This window comes from Salmo trutta, chromosome 28 (genome assembly GCF_901001165.1).
Source record: "Salmo trutta chromosome 28, fSalTru1.1, whole genome shotgun sequence".
Lineage (NCBI taxonomy): Eukaryota > Metazoa > Chordata > Actinopteri > Salmoniformes > Salmonidae > Salmo > Salmo trutta.
In genome coordinates, this window is record NC_042984.1 from 39,370,050 (window position 1) to 39,388,248 (window position 18,199).

Below are 18,199 nucleotides of genomic sequence, written 5' to 3' on the forward strand. Positions count from 1 at the left end.
GCCTTCGTGTATAATGCATCATTCTGTGTATAGTAATTTACGCAACTGCAACATGCAAAATCGATTAGCTCCAAACTGTTTTGATATAATAAAAATTATTCTAGCGACATGCTGTGGTCATACTAAGTACTACACACCATGAGAGCCCATGAAACCTACAAATCAAATCAAATCAAATCAAATTTATTTATATAGCCCTTCGTACATCAGCTGAAATCTCAAAGTGCTGTACAGAAACCCAGCCTAAAACCCCAAACAGCAAGCAATGCATGTGAAAGAAGCACGGTGGCTGGGAAAAACTCCCTAGGAAAAACTCCTGAGAAATGCCAAAAACCTAGGAAGAAACCTAGAGAGGAACCAGGCTATGAGGGGTGGCCAGTCCTCTTCTGGCTGTGCCGGGTGGATATTATAACAGAACATGGTCAAGATGTTAAAATGTTCGTAAATGACCAGCATGGTCAAATAATAATAATCATAGTAATTGTCGAGGGTGCAACAAGCACGTCCGGTGAACAGGTCAGGGTTCCGTAGCCGCAGGCAGAACAGTTGAAACTGGAGCAGCAGCATGGCCAGGTGGACTGGGGACAGCAAGGAGTCATCATGCCAGGTAGTCCTAGGGCTCAGGTCCTCCGAGAGAAAGAAAGAAAGAAAGAAAGAAAGAGAGAATTAGAGAGAGCATATTTACATTCACACAGGACACTGGATAAGACAAGAGAATACTCCAGATGTAACAGACTGACCCTAGCCCCCCGACACATAAACTACTGCAGCATAAATACTGGAGGCTGAGACAGGAGGGATCAGAAGACACTGTGGCCCCATCCGATGATACCCCCGGACAGGGCCAAACAGGCAGGATATAACCCCACCCACTTTGCCAAAGCACAGCCCCCACACCACTAGAGGGATATCTACAACCACCAACTTACCGTCCGAAGACAAGGCCGAGTATAGCCCACAAAGATGTCCGCCACGGCACAACCCAAAGGGGGGGGCGCCAACCCAGACAGGAAGACCACGTCAGTGGCTCAACCTAATCAAGTGACGCACCCCTCCCATGGACGGCATGGAAGAACACCAGTAAGTCAGTGACTCAGCCCCTGTAAAAGGGTTAGAGGCAGAGAATCCCAGTGGGAAGAGGGGAACCGACAAGGCAGAGACAGCAAGGGCGGTTCGTTGCTCCAGCCTTTCCGTTCACCTTCACACTCCTGGGCCAGACTATACTTAATCATAGGACCTACTGAAGAGATAAGTCTTCAGTAAAGACTTAAAGGTTGAGACTGAGTCTGCGTCTCTCACATGGGTAGGCAGACCATTCCATAAAAATGGAGCTCTATAGGAGAAAGCCCTACCTCCAGCCGTTTGCTTAGAAATTCTAGGGACAATTAGGAGGCCTGCGTCTTGTGACCGTAGCGTACGTGTAGGTATGTACGGCAGGACCAAATCGGAAAGATAGGTAGGAGCAAGCCCATGTAATGCTTTGTAGGTTAGCAGTAAAACCTTGAAATCAGCCCTTGCCTTAACAGGAAGCCAGTGTAGGGAAGCTAGCACTGGAGTAATATGATCAAATTTTTTGGTTCTAGTCAGGATTCTAGCAGCCGTATTTAGCACTAACTGAAGTTTGTTTAGTGCTTTATCCGGGTAGCCGGAAAGTAGAGCATTGCAGTAGTCGAGCCTAGAAGTAACAAAAGCATGGATTCATTTTTCTGCGTCATTTTTGGACAGAAAGTTTCTGATTTTTGCAATGTTACGTAGATGGAAAAAAGCTGTCCTTGAAGCAGTCTTGATATGTTCTTCAAAAGAGAGATCAGGGTCCAGAGTAACGCCGAGGTCCTTCACAGTTTTATTTGAGACGACTGTACAACCATCCAGATTAATTGTCAGATTCAACAGAAGATCTCTTTGTTTCTTGGGACCTAGGACAAGCATCTCTGTTTTGTCCGAGTTTAAAAGTAGAACATTTGCAGCCATCCACTTCCTTATGTCTGAAACACAGGCTTCTAGCGAGGGCAATTTTGGGGCAATTTTCGAATGACATCCCCAAGAGGTAAAATATATAGTGAAAACAATAGTGGTCCTAGAACGGAACCTTGAGGAACACCGAAATTTACAATTGATTTGTCAGAGGACGAACCATTCACAGAGACAAACTGATATCTTTCCGACAGATAAGATCTAAACCAGGCCAGAACTTGTCCATGTAGACCAATTTGGGTTTCCAATCTCTCCAAAAGAATGTGGTGATCGATGGTATCAAAAGCGGCACTAAGATCTAGGAGCACGAGGACAGATGCAGAGCCTCGGTCTGACGTCATTAAAAGGTCATTTACCACCTTCACAAGTGCAGTCTCAGTGCTATGATGGGGTCTAAAACCAGACTGAAGCGTTTCGTATACATTGTTTGTCTTCAGGAAGGCAGTGAGTTGCTGCGCAACAACTTTTTCTAAAATTTTTGAGAGGAATGGAAGATTCGATATAGGCCGATAGTTTTTTATAATTTCTGGGTCAAGATTCGGCTTTTTCAAGAGAGGCTTTATTACTGCCACTTTTAGTGAGCTTGGTACACATCCGGTGGATAGAGAGCCGTTTATTATGTTCAACATAGGAGGGCCAAGCACAGGAAGCAGCTCTTTCAGTAGTTTAGTTGGAATAGGGTCCAGTATGCAGCTTGAGGGTTTGGAGGCCATGATTATTTTCATCATTGTGTCAAGAGATATAGTACTAAAACACTTTAGTATCTCCCTTGAGCCAAGGTCCTGGCAGAGTTGTGCAGACTCTGGACAATGAAGCCCTGGAGGAATACCCAGATTTAAAGATGAGTCCGTAATTTGCTTTCTAATGATCATGATCTTTTCCTCAAAAAAGTTCATAAATTTATTACTGCTGAAGTGAAAGCCATCCTCCATTTGCGAATGCTGCTTTTTAGTTAGCTTTGCGACAGTGTCAAAAAGAAATTTCGGATTGTTCTTATTTTCCTCAATTAAGTTGGAAAAATAGGATGATCGTGCAGCAGTGAGGGCTCTTCGATACTGCACGGTACTGTCTTTCCAAGCTAGTCGGAAGACTTCCAGTTTAGTGTGGCGCCATTTCCGTTCCAATTTTCTGGAAGCTTGCTTCAGAGCTCGTGTATTTTCTGTATACCAGGGAGCTAGTTTCTTATGACAGGTGTTTTTAATTTTTAGGGGTGCAACTGCATCTAGGGTATTGCGCAAGGTTGAATTGAGTTCCTCGGTTAGGTGGTTAACTGATTCTTGTCCTCTGACGTCCTTGGGTAGGCAGAGGGAGTCTGGAAGGGCATCAAGGAATCTTTGGGTTGTCTGAGAATTTATAGCACGACTTTTAATCTTCCTTGGTTGGGGTCTGAGCAGATTATTTGTTGCAATTGTAAACGCAATAAAATGGTGGTCCGATAATCCAGGATTATGAGGAAAAACATTAAGATCCACAACATTTATTCCATGGGACAAAACTAGGTCCAGAGTATGACTGTGGCAGTGAGTAGGTCCAGAGACATGTTGGACAAAACCCACTGAGTCGATGATGGCTCCGAAAGCCTTTTGGAGTGGGTCTGTGGACTTTTCCATGTGAATGTTAAAGTCACCAAAAATTAGAATATTATCTGCTATGACTACAAGATCCGATAGGAATTCAGGGAACTCAGTAAGGAACACTGCATATGGCCCAGGAGGCCTGTAAACAGTAGCTATAAAAAGTGATTGAGTAGGCTGCATAGATTTCATGACTAGAAGCTCAAAAGACGAAAACGTCATTGTTTTTTTTTTTGTAAATTGAAATTTGCTATCGTAAATGTTAGCAACACCTCCGCCTTTGCCGGATGCACGGGGGGTTTGGTCACTAATGTAACCAGGGGGTGAGGCCTCATTTAACACAGTAAATTCATCAGGCTTAAGCCATGTTTCAGTCAGGCCAATCACATCAAGATTATGATCAGTGATTAGTTCATTGACTATAACTGCCTTGGAAGTGAGGGATCTAACATTAAGTAACCCAATTTTGAGATGTGAAGTATCACAATCTCTTTCAATAATGGCAGGAATGGAGGAGGTCTTTATACTAGTAAGATTACTGAAGCGAACACCGCCATTTTTAATTTTGCCCAACCAAGATCGAGGCACAGACACGGTCTCAATGGGGAAAGCTGAGCTGACTACGCTAACTGTGCTAGTGGCAGACTCCACTAAGCTGGCAGGCTGGCTAACAGCCTGCTGCCTGGCCTGCACCCTATTTCATTGTGGAGCTAGAGGAGTTAGAGCCCTGTCTATGTTCGTAGATAAGATGAGAGCACCCCTCCAGCTAGGATGGAGTCCGTCACTCCTCAGCAGGCCAGGCTTGGTCCTGTTTGTGGGTGAATCCCAGAAAGAGGGCCAGTTATCTACAAATTCTATCTTTTGGGAGGGGCAGAAAACAGTTTTCATCCAGCGATTGAGTTGTGAGACTCTGCTGTAGAGCTCATCACTCCCCCTAACTGGGAGGGGGCCAGAGACAATTAATCGATGCCGACACATCTTTCTAGCTGATTTACACGCTGAAGCTATATTGCGCTTGGTGACCTCTGACTGTTTCATCCTAACATCGTTGGTGCCGACGTGGATAACAATATCTCTATACTCTCTACACTCGCCAGTTTTAGCTTTAGCCAGCACCGTCTTTAGATTAGCCTTAACGTCGGTAGCCCTGCCCCCTGGTAAACAGTGTATGATCGCTGGATGATTAGTTTTAAGTCTAATACTGCGGGTAATGGAGTCGCCAATGACTAGGGTTTTCAATTTGTCAGAGCTAATGGTGGGAGCCGTCGGCGTCTCAGACCCCACAACGGGAGGAGCAGAGACCAGAGAAGTCTCGGCCTCCGACTCCGACTCGCTTAACGGGGAGAACCGGTTGAAAGTTTCTGTCGGCTGAATAAGCGACACCGGTTGAGCATTCCTACAGCGTTTCCCTCCAGAAGCCATGAGAAAGTTGTCCGGCTGCGGGGACCGTGCGAGGGGGTTTATACTAACGTTACTATCTGTACTTGCTGGTGGCACAGACGCTGTTTCATCCTTTCCTACACTGAAATGACCCTTGCCTAACGATTGCGTCTGAAGCTGGGCTTGCAGCACAGCTATCCTTGCCGTAAGGCGATCGTTCTCCTGTATATTACGAGTACAACGACTGCAATTAGAAGGCATCATGTTAATGTTACTTAGCTTCGGCTGTTTGAAGTCCTGACGAACCATGTCCAGATAAAACCTCCGGGGTAGGAGAGTTGAATGAAAAAAAGTTGAGTGAGGGAAAAAGTAAAAATATACGGTAATGAAAAAGTAAAAACCGTCAGGTAGCAAAGTAAAAACGGCAACAAAAACGCACAACAGCGTAAACAAGTCTGCAAGTTGTGACCGGAAACAGCGTGCAGGGTGGTGGTCGTGGGCTGGCCTAAACCATTTATATAGTAGATGGGCTTGCCACTTTTTTGACACTGATGCTATCATAAGTACATAAGTAAATATATAGACCACCCTCTGCCCCCAGCTGTGCTCTGGACACCATATGTGAACTGATTGCCCCCCATCTATCTTCAGAACTCGTGCTGCTAGGTGACCTAAACTGGGACATGCTTAACACCCCAGCCATCCTACAATCTAAGCTTGATGCCCTCAATCTCACACAAATTATCAATGAACCTACCAGGTACCACCCCAAAGCCGTAAACACAGGCACCCTCATAGATATCATCCTAACCAACTTGCCCTCTAAATACACCTCTGCTGTTTTCAACCAAGATCTCAGCGATCACTGCCTCATTGCCTGCATCCGTAATGGGTCAGTGGTCAAACAACCTCCACTCATCACTGTCAAACGCTCCCTGAAACATTTCAGCGAGCAAGCCTTTCTAATCGACCTGGCCCGGGTATCCTGGAAGGATATTGACCTCATCCCGTCAGTAGAGGATGCCTGGTTATTTTTTTTAAATGCCTTCCTCACCATCTTAAATAAGCATGCCCCATTCAAGAAATTTAGAACCAGGAACAGATATAGCCCTTGGTTTTCTCCAGACCTGACTGCCCTTAACCAGCACAAAAACATCCTGTGGCGTTCTGCATTAGCATCGAACAGCCCCCGTGATATGCAACTTTTCAGGGAAGTTAGAAACCAATATACACAGGCAGTTAGAAAAGCCAAGGCTATTTTTTTCAAGCAGAAATTTGCTTCCTGCAACATAAACTCCAAAAAGTTCTGGGACACTGTAAAGTCCATGGAGAATAAGAACACCTCCTCCCAGCTGCCCACTGCACTGAGGATAGGAAACTCTGTCACCTCCGATAAATACACTATAATTGAAAATGTCAATAAGCATTTTTATACAGATGGCCATGCTTTCCACCTGGCTACCCCTACCGCGGTCAACAGCACTGCACCCCCCCCCCCCCCCCTACAAATCAGCCGGGCTAGACAATCTGGACCCTCTCTTTCTAAAATTATCTGCCGAAATTGTTGCAACCCCTATTACTAGCCTGTTCAACCTCTCTTTCGTGTCGTCTGAGATTCCCAAAGATTGGAAAGCAGCTGCTGTCATCCCCCTCTTCAAAGGAGGGGACAGTCTTGACCCAAATTGCTACAGACCTATATCTATCCTACCCTGCCTTTCTTAGGTCTTCGAAAGCCAAGTCAACAAACAGATTACTGACCATTTCTAATCCCACCGCACCTTCTCCGCTATGCAATCTGGTTTCAGAGCTGGTCATGGGTGCACCTCAGCCACGCTCAAGGTCCTAAACGATATCGTAACCGCCATCGATAAGAAACAATACTGTGCTGCCGTATTCATTGACCTGGCCAAGGCTTTCGACTTGTCAATCACCACATCCTCATCGGCAGACTCAATAGCCTTGGTTTCTCAAATGATTGCCTCGCCTGGTTCACCAACTACTTCTCTGAAAGAGTTCAATGTGTCAAATCGGATGGCCTGTTGTCCGGGCCTCTGGTAGTCTCTATGGGGGTGCCACAGGGTTCAATTCTTGGGCCAACTCTTTTCTCTGTATACCAATGTTGTCACTCTTGCTGCTGGTGAGTCTCTGATCCACCTCTACGCAGACGACGCCATTTTGTATACTTCTGGCCCTTCTTTGGACACTGTGTTAACAACCCTCCAGACGAGCTTCAATGCCATACAACTCTCCTTCCGTGGCCTCCAACTGCTCTTAAATACAAGTAAAACTAAATGCATGCTCTTCAACCGATCGCTGCCTGCACCGGCCCGCCCGTCCAGCATCACTACTCTGGACAGTTCTGACTTAGAATATGCGGACAACTACAAATACCTAGGTGTCTGGTTATCTCCGCTCATTGGTCACCATAGCAGCACCCACCTGTAGCACGCGCTCCAGCAGGTATATCTCTCTGGTCACCCCCAAAGCCAATTCCTCCTTTGGCCGTCGCTCCTTCCAGTTCTCTGCTGCCAATGACTGGAACGAACTAAAAAAATCTCTGAAACTGGAAACACTTATCTCCCTCACTAGCTTTAAGCACCAGCTGTCAGAGCAGCTCACAGATCACTGCACCTGTACATAGCCCATCTATAATTTAGCCCAAACAACTACCTCTTCCCCTACTGTATTTATTTATCTTGCTCCTTTGCACCCCAGTATCTCTACTTGCACATTCATCTTCTGCACATCTACCATTCCAGTGTTTAATTGCTATATTGTAATTTCTTCACCACCATGGCCTATTTATTGCCTTACCTCCCTTATCTTACCTAATTTGCACTCACTGTATATAGACTTTTCTATATTATTGTTTGTTTATTGTTTGTTTACTCCATGTGTAACTCTGTGTTGTTGTATGTGCGAACTGCTGTGCTTTATCTTGGCCAGGTCGCAGTTGTAAATGAGAACTTGTTCTCAACTAGCCTATTTGGTTAAATAAAGAACTTGTTCTCAACTAGCCTACCTGGTTAAATAAAGAACTTGTTCTCAACTAGCCTACCTGGTTAAATAAAGAACTTGTTCTCAACTAGCCTACCTGGTTAAATAAAGGACTTGTTCTCAACTAGCCTACCTGGTTAAATAAAGGACTTGTTCTCAACTAGCCTACCTGGTTAAATAAAGAACTTGTTCTCAACTAGCCTACCTGGTTAAATGAGGACTTGTTCTCAACTAGCCTACCTGGTTAAATAAAGGACTTGTTCTCAACTAGCCTACCTGGTTAAATAAAGGACTTGTTCTCAACTAGCCTACCTGGTTAAATAAAGGTGAAATAAAATGTAAAAAATAAGAAGAAATAGATTCCAAACAAAGTTATAGAAAAATAAGTATTAACAGGTGTAATGATGATGTCCCGATTCATACCACATCCTGTATTAGGAGGAATCTCACACCAAAAATAATAGCAATTGTCTACAAGACAATATGCAATCGTCCATTTGGCAAGGCAATCATTCACCAAGTCCTTTAAAAGTGACCAGCTCTTCCACACTGGTATCAGACCCACATAGATAACTATTAGAAATTATGTTCTGACAGTCTGCCGGTAGTGAGGAATTCTTCTTCCGTTCCACTTCACCGGTGATCTTGTATCGTTTCAGGTACAGTCCTTGAATCGAAGGATATTGCTGCAGCCTCAGACGATAGATTCTCATAACCTGTAACAAAGGAAACAAAAAGTGAAAGTAACATGTCCTGGTTTCAAGAGAAATTTATATTTCACATAGATTTCCCTAAGCAAGCATGTCCCAATTTTCAGGATAACGTTGGACATTTCACCTAGATATCCCTAATATGACAACTGGCCTTCCTTGTAGCTCAGTTGGTAGAGCATGGTGTTTGCAACACCAAGGGTTGTGGGTTCGATTCCCACAGGGGGCCAGCACAGGAAAAAAAATGTATGAAATTGTATGAAATGTATGCATTCACTACTGTAAGTCGCTCTGGATAAGAGAGTCTGCAAAATAACTAAAATGTAAAAAAATGTAACTGCAGTATAGAACATAGAAGCTTGTCAGGTTCTGATCATCTTAGTATGCTTCTTCACCCGAGATTGGCCCCCGATTGCTAATCAATAAGTTATTTTTTCTCCAGGCTCCGCTTTGTCATCAAAATGGACAACCTTGCAATGAGTGACATGTATCCATCATGATTTTCCCTGGACTTTTACTGCTGACCTCGTTATAAGCAAAACTTGATAAGGACCTTCCCATTTTGGCTCTAATGTGTCTGTCACATATTTCTTTACCATTACCCACTGTCCTGGTACTATGTCATGTCCCCCCTCGGGAGTTATTCCCCACGCCTCTTTAACTTGTCTGTCTGCTTCCCCTACTACATTAGATGGTTGTATGCAATAGTTAAGCATTGTGTCACTCATAAAGTGAACGTCTGCTTTTCTCAAGTCTAACGTGTCTGTTAGTGACATGAGTCGACCTGTGACAACCTCAAATGGACTCAACCCTGTGGTTTTGTTATGTGCTGCCCGTATACTACATAATACCGTAGGCAATGCATCCGTCGTCCATGCTATCCCTTCTTGATGCATCTTTGAAAGTCTCTCTTTCAAACCTCGATTTGTGCGTTGTACCTGTCCACTCAATTGAGGATGATAAGGCAGTGTAGATTCCAATCTATGTCCAGAAGACGAGCTACCTCCTGACACACCTTTCCTGTGAAATGAGTGCCTTGGTCGGAATCTAATTGTTCCGGCTGGGAATGATTTCTTGAATCCTAATTTTAGCTGTGTGTTGTGCAGTTCCTTTCTTAGTAGGGTAGGTTTCAACCCATCGTGAGAAACGATCCACAATGACCAGCACATCTTCATGTCCTTTACATTTTGGCAGTGTGATGTAATCAAGCTGTAGATGTCTGAAGGGTCCTGGTGGGGCAGGCGCTCATCGTGTCTGTACTTCCACTCGTCCTTTGGTGTTGTTTTCCATACAAATCTTGCAATTCGCCACAACAGCCTCAGCCTCTTTCCGCACACCAGGATTCCACCATTTGCCCACAAACGATAAACTCTTGTCCACACCAATGTGTCCCAAAGAGTGGATCTGTGTCACCAAGTAGGGTAAGAGTGCATTTGGCGTTACACATCTCAGATTGTATTTCCACACACCTTCTTGATTGAGTTTGCATCCTGCTGCCATCCATTCCTACACTTCATCTTTTGGTACACTGCTTTGCATATCTCTAATGTGTTGCACTGTATCCAAGGTGTATCTCCTAATCAGTTTAGGTGACAGAGGTGTTCTCTTGGCAGCCACCTTGGCAGCTGTCAGTCAAATCATTACCTTTACATTTTAAAAATTGTCACCCAGGTAACTGGAGAGCATTCAGTAGAGCCATCACCTCTGATCCATTCTTCATAGGAGCTCCCAGTGATGTCATGAATCCTCTGTTTTTCCATATTTTTCCAAAATCATGGGTAACACCAAAAGCATATCTTGAGTCTGTGAAGATATGTTTTTCCTTCAGCCTGTTTACATGCTTCTGTCAAAGCCACCAATTCCATCACCTGTGCTGATGTTCCTGCAGGCAACGTGCCTGTCACTATCACATTGTCCATTGTAGTAACTGCCCAGCCTGCCTTCCTCACCCCCCCCCCCTCCACAATGCTTGAACCATCTGTGTATAAGATAAGCTCAGGGTTTTCCAACAGATGACTCTTAATTAACCCATCAGTGAGCTGATCCAAAACCAACTCACAACAGTCGTGTTCAAGTAATGTGGTATCTGGAGGAAGCATCAGAGTAGCTGGATTACATGGTGTGCCACGTTGTATGATGATGTTAGGAGCCTCCAACACAGTTGACCATTTGCTCCAACGAGCAGCTGTGACCTATGCAGCTCGATTCATTTTCAAAAGAGTATGAACAGTATGTGGACACTTGATGGTAAGATGTTGGTTGAGAACATGCAATGCCACCCTTGACACAGCGACGTAAGTAGCCTGCGTAGCTCTGAGACAGAGACCCCATCCCAACACCACATCATCCAATTTCTTCTAATAGTAGCCTACAGATTTCTGACTGTTATGTACGCCTCTAGGAAGAGGGAACACAACTCCCTGCTACAACTCAACTCCCCGTGGAGCGAAAGAGGTATGGGACTGTAGGTGCGAGTAAGGATGACAAAGGCAGAGGATTTACCGTTTACAGAGAATTTATTCCGTCACACGGTAATTTTGGGGAAAAGGGGCTGGATGGAACCAAAGCAAAGAAAGTAAATATCAAAGCCCCCTCTCCTACCTTACCTGCCTACCCACTACTTACCTAACTAGCACCACCTGGTGCACTAACCAAAATACAGGGGATGGTCCGCCCAGGTCTTACCTAGTGTGCATAGACTTTGAACACTACGGGTTATGTATGACCGCAGGCCTCTTGCCTAAGCACTCCCTAGGTGCCTTCCCCTTCCCCCCTGGGAACAAATGAAACAGAAAAATACAAACAAGTTCAATAATCAAAACAGACCTTTGGACATCAACATATATCTGCAGAACCACTACAAAATACTTCACAAAATAAACTGAGAAACAACTAACTAACACAGGATATAACGCTCATCTCTCTCTGAGAAACAACCAACTAACACAGGATATAACGCTCATCTCTCTCTGAGAAACAACCAACTAACACAGGATATAACGCTCATCTCTCTCTGAGAAACAACTAACTAACACAGGATATAACGCTCATCTCTCTCTGAGAAACAACTAACTAACACAGGATATAACGCTCATCTCTCTCTGAGAAACAACTAACACAGGATATAACGCTCATCTCTCTCTGAGAAACAACTAACACAGGATATAACGCTCATCTCTCTCTGAGAAACAACTAACTAACACAGGATATAACGCTCATCTCTCTCTGAGAAACAACCAACTAACACAGGATATAACGCTCATCTCTCTCTGAGAAACAACCAACTAACACAGGATATAACGCTCATCTCTCTCTGAGAAACAACTAACTAACACAGGATATAACGCTCATCTCTCTCTGAGAAACAACTAACTAACACAGGATATAACGCTCATCTCTCTCTGAGAAACAACTAACACAGGATATAACACTCATCTCTCTCTGAGAAACAACTAACACAGGATATAACGCTCATCTCTCTCTGAGAAACAACTAACTAACACAGGATATAACGCTCATCTCTCTCTGAGAAACAACTAACTAACACAGGATATAACGCTCATCTCTCTCTGAGAAACAACTAACTAACACAGGATATAACGCTCATCTCTCTCTGAGAAACAACCAACTAACACAGGATATAACGCTCATCTCTCTCTGAGAAACAACTAACTAACACAGGATATAACGCTCATCTCTCTCTGAGAAACAACTAACACAGGATATAACACTCATCTCTCTCTGAGAAACAACTAACACAGGATATAACGCTCATCTCTCTCTGAGAAACAACTAACTAACACAGGATATAACGCTCATCTCTCTCTGAGAAACAACTAACTAACACAGGATATAACGCTCATCTCTCTCTGAGAAACAACTAACTAACACAGGATATAACGCTCATCTCTCTCTGAGAAACAACTAACTAACACAGGATATAACGCTCATCTCTCTCTGAGAAACAACTAACTAACACAGGATATAACGCTCATCTCTCTCTGAGAAACAACTAACTAACACAGGATATAACGCTCATCTCTCTCTGAGAAACAACCAACTAACACAGGATATAACGCTCATCTCTCTCTGAGAAACTACTAACACAGGATATAACGCTCATCTCTCTCTGAGAAACAACCAACACAGGATATAACGCTCATCTCTCTCTGAGAAACAACTAACTAACACAGGATATAACGCTCATCTCTCTCTGAGAAACAACTAACTAACACAGGATATAACGCTCATCTCTCTCTGAGAAACAACTAACTAACACAGGATATAACGCTCATCTCTCTCTGAGAAACAACTAACACAGGATATAACGCTCATCTCTCTCTGAGAAACAACTAACTAACACAGGATATAACGCTCATCTCTCTCTGAGAAACAACCAACACAGGCTATCACCCTCAGCTCTATTATCTCAGCAACAACCAACTCGGGACACACTAATCATCTCTCTCCTGATCAACAGAACACTGGCTTATATATCTTCAGAAGGAGTTGGTAATTGAAGACAGCTGTTCCTGACAAGGGGGCGTGGTCAGCTCTCCAATTAGCAATGGGGGCCGACCAATCAGCTGCTTGGGGGAATTTCAGGAAGCCATCCTGAAACACACACATACATACAAAACCACAACACAGAAACTGGGGAACGTAACACTGACAATAACCATGGTCTTGTGTCAGGACTGAGGTCATGTAGCCATCTTTTTCAGCCACAAAGAGGGTGAATGGTTGGCCTGAGTCTGGAATGCCCAAAGCTGGTACTGATGACAAAGCTAGTTTGAGCTTGCCAAAAACCTCTTTCTGTTCTTCCTATGAAGGCAACGTAGTCTTTTGAATCAGGCTCTCCTTTGAGGAGGTCGTTAAGGGATTATGCAATTTCGGCAAAAGAGTCCACCCAGCATCTGTTGTAATTGCACAAGCCCATGAAGGAGTGAAGTTCTGTAATAGTATTGAGCTCTTTGGCAGCTTGTATGGCAGCCATACGACTTTGTGTCATCTCTCTTTTTCCCCTGTGAGACCAGTTGACCAAGGTAGATAACCTGTGATTGCATGAGTTGGGCCTTCTTAGGGGTAGCTTTATGGCCTTTGGCATGCAGGTGGTCTAACAGTGATTTTAGATCCTTATCATGTGTTTCCTCATCTTCTGAGGCCAACAATATACCATCAACATATTGTATGACAACAGATGACATCTGAGGGAGAGCTTGGAGATGTCTCCGCAATGCCCGATGGTAAATGGAAGGACTATTATGAAGGCCCATAGGAGTCCTAGTCCACTGATACTGTTGACCATCCTCAGAAAAAGCAAGCCATGGAAGGACCTCTGGATGTAAGGATACTGACCAGAACCCATTAGCCATATCAATGACTGAGAACACGGAGTGAGCAGGAGCTTGGAGATGGCTTCATTTGCATTCCTGTAGTCCACAGTCACTCACCAGTCACCACTTGATTTATAGAAATTGAAAATGATTTGGTTTGTTTCATATCTGTCTCCCCCCACTCCTGTTGCTCTCATCTTCTTGCCCGTGTACTGAGGACATATGTGTTTTGCATAAGATATGGGCAATACAGTGACTTCAGCACCCGTATCTACAAAAACATCTACTGCAACGTTGTTAAAGATCATGTTCACATATATTCCATTCAATTTCACATGTACACCAGCTGAGATGGGACGTAAGAGGGAGTCTGTTAGTTTACCTTCACAGCATCCAGCAGACTCTGCTGCTGAGACAGAGAGAGCTTCTTACATTTCTGCATCAACATTGTGTCATTGGGGCTGTTGTCTTGAATCCATTTTCCCTCAGACGGACCCTGCTTCACCTGGCCACTTCTCATAAAAACACATTTTCTTTTCAGACATTCTCCAGGTTGAACACCAGGTTTCTCTTCTGCTGAACTAATAATGTTGTTGGTTTCACTCGGAAACTGCACAACTCTGATAACAGCCGGTTTATTATGTTGATTGATGTCTCTGTCCAGTCGTGACAACATGTCAATGACGTCACCATAGTTTTGTCTCTCCCAGTCATTAGTTGTGGAAACAAAAGTTTTTCGCAAATCATCATGTATGGATTGCATCAGCTGATGGGCGATTGCCCCATTTTTGGAGGAATTGAGTGCATCTTCATCTTCCATGTCAGGTAACCCACTGTGTCTAACCACCTCTGCTCTACACACACACACACACACACACACACACACACACACACACACACACACACACACACACACACTATAATATTGAACTTTGCTGTGGTCAAATAAAGAAACCATTACAAAACAACTTATCACGGCAAAATTTGAAATAGGACACATGGTGAAACAACTTTGATGGGCTTCAACTCCGGCGCCACAGACTTCACCCTCTCAAACTTCTGTCAGACGAGACAAGGTACTGACCTTTAAGCAAAAAGTGACAAATTGAAACATTGTGTGCCCTCTGATATGACATTAATTGAAATCATAATAATTTCAGATATACTAGAATGTGATTGATAAACAAAAGGTTATTTCACTTGCCCAGCTGTCCACCTCCTTGACAATTCCCCCGTCAGAAGGTTGATTTTGGCATTCATGTGCTTCACTCCGAAATGGCCAGCATGCATCTCGGTCAGCACGGCCTCCTCCTCCTTAGTAAAAATCACTCTCCTGTGTGGCTGGCCATCCTTCCCCCATAGGTACATATGATTGCCTAACAAGTTGGAAGAGAAGAGTTGTTGAAATACTCAAGTCTAAGTATATTTGCACTGCCGTCTTTCTCTCTGCATCTCTCTTTCTCTGTCTTCCACTCTCTTCTCACCTCTCTCTCCCTCTCTCACTTTCATCCTTTCTTTCTCACTCCCCCCCTCTGTGTCTGTCAAGCAAAGACACCTAGTTTACACCTATGCATTTGATTGATCAGGTTTAACTTATAGCTAGACACCTCAATATGACAGACATAATTATATCAGTGGAGGCTGCTGAGGAGAGGACGCCTCATAATACTGACTGGAATGGAGTAAATTGAATGGTATAAACCACACGGAAGCCACGTTAGCCTCTGTACGCTAATGTAGATATTCCATAAAGAAATCTGCCGTTTCCAGCTACAATAGTTTGATACCATTCCATTTACTCCATTCCAGAAATTATTATGAGCCATCCTCCCCTCAGCAGCCTCCACTGAACTATATGTATAGCTAGCAACTCGCTAAATGGAAAATGGTTGTACACAGCTAAATCCGTCCAGTTATCTAATTGAAGTTAACTGCTTAACGTTACCCTGAATTGTGAATTTCTCTGAATATTGCGCCTCTTGTCGAGATCAGTGGTGTCTTCATAGTACTTTGCCTGGTTGGAAAGATAAAAGAAAATCTCCTCGTTGGATGCCATTGAAGTGCAAGCTCCATACAAACAGAAAGCTGCAATAACAGTTACAGTAGCTTGCTTGCTAGCTAACTTAGGCAGGCTGAGGTATATAAGTACAGTATCTAGTGACGTCAGTCTATAAAAACAGCTTAAATTACATATCCCTATTTAACAATATGTACTTAAGACAAATACACGGTAAAGAAAGTGTTCTCTTTCCAGTCTTTTCGGTCCTCTGAAGCAGCAAGTAATCAGCAGGTTGTCACCGTCAAAAACACCATCCTTGGAGAGCAATTTTGAGGTAATAATTTTGCATGGACTGCCCGCATCCTCTTACGAGGTGAAATAGAGCCAAGCAACCAGCATAGCTTCGGACGCTTGGTTCATTACGTAATCCGGTCAGAATGTTGCAAGTTCTCGCAACAGCCGTAGCAAAAGAAGCTAGAACTCATCGAATCCCATTGTGAAGTAGAGTGGGACGCTATTTGCCCCGGGGACACTATTTGGCCCCCTCCCCCCCAGTGCACGTTTTGGTTTTTACACTAGCAGTACACAGCTGATTCAAATAACCAACTAATCATCAGGCTTAGAATATTTGAATCAGCTGTGTAGTGCTGAGGCAAAAAACTAAACGTGCACCGGGGGGCCCAGGATCGAGTTTGGGAATCCCTGCTCTAGAGCAACACACATTATTGTTGTAGCCCCGGACAAGCACACCTTGTACTCGAGGACCGGAGTTGGGAAACACTTCCCTAGAGAAGAGGAAGGGAGAAGAGAGGTAGACGAGAGAGAGGATGATGAAAAGGAGGTAGGAGGAGAAGGAGGATGTGGAGAGAAGAATGGCTAACAGGCAGGACCAGGCTGAAGCTAGTGGTCGCTGTTAAGGTTTCTCCAAATGGTCACACCCAGAGGAGAGTTCAGTAGAGCAGAGGCGAGTAGGGTAGAACAGAGCAGAGTCATTTAGAGTACAGCACAGTAGAGTAGAGTAGAGCAGAAAAGGTAGAGCAGAGGAGTGTAAGTGTATTTGTGCAGAAATGTCTGCCTTGGATGAAGAAGCAGCACCATCTCCTTGACTTCTTCTCACCTCTTCAATACAAGACAAGAAGGTCAAGAGCCATGCGTCCTCCGAAACACGGCCCTGCCAAGCCGCATTGCTTCTTGACACACTGCTCGCTTAACCCGTAAGCCAGCCACACCAATGTGTCAGAGGAAACACCGTACAACTGGTGACCGTGTCAGCGTGTACATGCCCGGCCCGCCACTGGACTCGCTAAAGCGCGATGGGTCAACGACATCCCGGCCGGCCGAACCCTCCCCTAACCTAGACGACACTGGGCCAGTTATGCGCCACCTCATGGGTCTCCCGGTTGCGGCTGGCTACGACACAGCCCGGGATCAAACCCGGGTCTGTAGTGACGCCTCAAGCACTGTGATGCAGTGCCTTAGACTGGTGCGCCACTCGGGAGGCCCACGTTTGTTATTTCTTGTCATGAAACATTTTTTACTTCTTCTGCAATCCACAAACAAGCTGCATTCCTTGCAGCTTGGTTACAGTAGCAGTCAGGCTCTTCACCATCTTGTCTTGTGAAACTCTTTGCCACAGATAGAACAATGAGACAGATATTTCACTGGATGTATAAATGTGAAGCATCCACTTGGCGTTTCCACTCAGTGCCAAATATTGAGTTATTGCACGTGCACATTCCACAGAGTAGGTGTTCTCTAACGGAAATATGAAAATACTTGCTAGAGTGACAATAGGATCGTGCTCGTGCTTGTTCTGCCCACTATGACTCATTTTGTTCCCATTGGAAACGACAGAATGTGGTCTATCTTGGGTTTGTGATACACATCTTTGCCTATGCTTTCCGTCCAGTTAGCGGAACGAGATTGCGTGAAGATGACGTACGGCGTCATGAAATACGTCACGACGTGTACGGGAAACCGTCCAGTAGCGGAACGAGATTGCATAAAGATGACGTACGGCGTCATGAAATAGGTCACTATGTGTACGAGGCATGAGATTAGTTTCAAGTGTAACGTTAATACCGGTGGTATGGAGAAACAGCTCTGAGGTTTAATGATACAGAGGTTCTAACCATTCATTTAGCCTTAAACTGCTTTTAGGAAACCCGGCCCTGCTCTGGTAAAAGTAGGACATATAAAAACACATTGTAAATCTTGCAAAAAGAAATG